Raw genomic sequence first — 4,281 nt, 5'->3', positions numbered from 1 at the left:
TTTAACCATTCCTTGTTTCTGCAATTGAGAAAGACTCTCAAAATTCAAATGTCCATATCTAACATGCCATAGTCTGATAGGTGAAATACCTGTAGTCACTGCCCCTGCAAAATCAGAATGCCTTGGAATAACTGCCCCTTTCATCCGTAACAGTTTTCCATCTTCATAACCTGTCATAACTGTTTTCAAGTTCTGTTTCACTGAATTAATCTTCACTAAACCATCTTCCATAATTACCTGATGTCCTGCTTGTCGAATCGTGACTAAAGAGAGCAAATTTTTCTTGAAACTAGGTACATACCATACATTGGAAATCAATTTTTCTCCAATGTCAGGGAGAAAAACTTTCACTACTCCTTTTCCATAAGGAGTATGTTTTGTATCATCAGCAAGAAAAATTGAATTAAGTTGGCATTCTTCAAAATTCCAGAAAAAATCACGTCGACAAGTCATGTGCTGAGTTGCCCCGGAATCCAAGATCCAGGCATCTTCATAGTCACTTCTAAGATGAGATGAAATTTGTGATGCTGGTGAGGAAGTAAAAACATATTCTGAGCTGCCGTCATCTTGATCATTTGCAAATTGTGCTGAATGCTGCTGAAACTTGGGAATTCTACTAAGCGAAGTTCGACAATCTTCAGCATAATGGCCAACTTTGTTACATCTTCGACATACAATTTGACTTAAGTCTCTTCCTCGTCCTGAAGATTGTCCTCTGCCTCTGCTTTCACCTCTATTTGGAGATTGTCCTCTACCTTGACTATTATATCCTTGTGCTTGAAAATTGCCTCTTCCTTGGTTGTTTCCTCTACCTTGAAAATTATTTCTTCCTCCTCTGTTAAAATTGTTGCCTCTACTTTGGCTTCGACCTCGATTGGCTTGATTCTGATTCCATCGGCCTCTTCCTCGAGAACTATCTGCTGAAGACTTACTTGTGCTGGCTTCTGTGAGAAAAACATCTTCACCAACTTTCTTCTTCTTCCCAAAAGTTTTATCATGCTGACTTAACATTTTACAAAGTTCATCAAACTTTAATTTCTCTAATTTCCCAGTTACTTGTAGAGTCTCTAAAAAGTGTGTGTAGGAAGAAGGAAGTCCAGCAATTACAATTGTAACCATGAAGCTATCATCAATTGCGGGAAAACCAGCATTAATAATTTCCTGCCTAATATTCTTAAGTCTGGAGAGATATTCAAGAATATCACCATCTTCAGTTAATTTTTGTTGCAACAATTTTAGCTGTAGATCAACCTTCTTTGATTCGGGCTGAGTATCAAAGAGGTCTTTAAAAGTTTTCAAGGTAGTCCATGCATCTGTGGCATTCTCTATATGTACATACATTTCATCATTCACAGACGATTTAATAAGAGCTAAGGCTTTAGCATTCTTGATTTCCCATTTTGCCAGTGGATCTGCATCTGTGGGTTTATTCGGCTTTACATCGCCATCACATATTCCTTGCCATAATTCATTGTAAATAAGTGTGCTTTCAATAAGACGATGCCACGTTTTATAAGATTTGGTGCCTTCTAGTTTGTCGGAATCAGAAAATAAGTTAATCAACTTAGACATTTTTAGCGTTGAAGAGATGCACCAAGAAGCAGAACAGAAAGGACAAGATAGTCAACACACCATGCAAAAAACACGATCTATCGGGGCTTGGCCTTGACCCTCGAATAGTCGTCAAAACAGGAGAATATTGACTGAGCTTTGCACTTGGCTCTAGTCAATTTCTCAAATTTTTACAGGGCAACTTTCAAAATTTGACTTTTTACAATGGTACTTTGCACAATCTGGTAAAAAAAATTTACCCCCCCTCAAAGTAAAATACTTTGAGTTACACTTTGATGATCCCAAAAAACTTCTTAAAAAAAAACAAATTTCCCGATACACCTAATCTCCCCAATTTACAAATTACAAATAAACCTCCTTATTAAAAAAAAAAATTCAAAACATCTCCCTTATTACTCCATTACAATAATTTCCCAAGATTACAAAGTGATCAAACTGCGTTAAAATACAATATGCAACAAATTACCCCACACAAAAAACTTTATGATCAAGCTGGCAGGTGGCAGGCTTCACTTGCGCTTTACGCTGGCAGGCTTCATTGATTGGCAAACTAGCAACGCTGCTGGGACTGGCTGAGGCTGCAGTGGATGATGCATCGCTGCGTGTCCATTGCGGCAAAAATGAGAAAGTGTCTACAGCAGAGTTGTCAGGAGGAGCACGCATCCATTATATATTTCAGTTGCTTTTTGTCAAGAGCTTAGAGGAGGTTGAACCGTGTGAGGATTTGACTGATGATGATAGAATGACAATTCAAAATGCCACTGGCTCGAGAAATGCTTTGTTTGTACTTGAGGTTCCCTTTGAAGTTCTGGTGCGAAGACAGTTTGCTAGGCTATTAGATCCGCAACAAAATCAGTTGAAAGGAATAATCAAAACAGCAAGGAAATCAATTCAAACCATTGTTGTGTTTCCTGAAACGTGGCTTATGCCAATTTAACCACTTTTACCAGAAAATTCGATGTTTGCAACTATAAAAAAGAAATGTCGCCCATTATTTTTCCATGGAAATACGAGTTGAATAAAGTCGAATTGGAGCCAAATTGTTAAGCTTTAGGTGCCTTTATCCTGGAATCCTCGGCCGGTAAAAAGGATATTGGAATCCGGAGTTTATGATAATCGATATTTGGTCAAAGAGTTTGATATAGGATTTGTTGAGATTTTGATAACTCCAAAAAACCGTTAAGGGCTGAAACCAAGTGAAGAATAATTCTGAAATTGTATTCCATGTAACCAATGTTGGGTCTATTAAAAAAATATTGGAATCCGGAGTGTAAAAAAAATTAAACAATAACTGATAATTCCCTATTGGCGAACTCACTTCTGTAACAGCAATTTGAAAAGGAAATTAGAGATTCAACGCCCCAGGGATGTACCAAACACCGAACAGTCCATCTCTATGGCTCTCTCAGCGTCCAGACGCTCCTTCACAGATGACAATAACATCAACGGTCAATTATCCATCTAACGGCCCTGAACGACCGCAGTTGAAGAAATCTCACCTGCAAAATCCTCCTCCTACTCAGAATAATTCTGGCCTTGCTGTACGCACAAGGAGGAGAAGAAGAATCTCATCTTCTCTGAGGATCTATTAGCCCAAGCTCTTAAACCGTGAGGAGACCAATGTGATCTCTTACAGCAGGAAAATTGATAGCCTCTGCAAGAAGGGCCAGACTGCTGAAGCAATGGAGATATTCCGGGAGATGGAGGAGAAGGGCTTGGCTCCGGACTCATTCACATACAATATTCTCATCAATGGCCTCTAAAATCTAAAATCAATGATACAATTTATTTTCCTTTTAAACAAAACTTTACAATTTCCATACCAATGATTTGCTGGCCAACTGAATGGAGTTTTCCAGGACTTTGTTGAGCTGAAATCTCCTCAAATCCACTGCAGCATTACCATAGCTCTGATACCACAATAATGGCAGAAGTGTCCTCAGACACGTAATTTTATTAATCAGAAAAAATAATTACATAATTGATTTGCAAGAGCTTACACCCGAACAACACAAACACTCTTGCAATGAGCTATTTATAAGCTCCATGTCCTAACTACCTCTAATTATGGATCACTTATTAAATAACAAGTGTCCATTTACAATAAATGCTATTCAAACCAACTAGCTAACTAATCTCCTATAATAGAGCCTAAGATACGACACATTTGGAGATTCATATATAGTTACAACAATATGCTAATTCTAAAAGTCTCCATTAAATAATTAAACATTCTAGAATAATAATTATTAATTTAATATCTTAAATTAATAATTATTTTATTCTAATTTTATAACCTATGATAAAAAAGTATTTTTGGATCATCTAACATTAGAAGGAGCTTGGGAGTATTGTGAAGAGCCTTGGATTCTTTGTAGCGTAGAGAGATTATACTTCTTTGGAGGAGCAGGTGTTCTTGACTTTATGTTCTACTATTGGGGCTAGTTGTTCGTCAATGTTGTATGTATCAATGAAACTTTCACTTATAATAAAATAGAAGCCAAAATGCTTTCATGCATATGTTTTGAATATAGTAGGACTATTCTTGTTGTATTTTCAATGTATTTTATTTAAGTTACGATTATGCTTATGAACTATTTCGTTTGAATTTGCATGAATCTTGTTGAATGTGTGTTCTTGTATTAATCCATCACTTTAACTTGTGGACTATTCTGCATCTTATCTTATGATTTCATTATGCTCGTGTGT

The sequence above is a fragment of the Pinus tabuliformis genome, chromosome 1_2 (genome assembly GCF_031772625.1).
Source record: "Pinus tabuliformis cultivar Carrire ecotype Pingquan chromosome 1_2, CPIR1, whole genome shotgun sequence".
NCBI lineage: Eukaryota > Viridiplantae > Streptophyta > Pinopsida > Pinales > Pinaceae > Pinus > Pinus tabuliformis.
The sequence above is the reverse complement of the archived record's forward strand: the minus strand, read 5'-3'. Positions refer to the sequence as shown.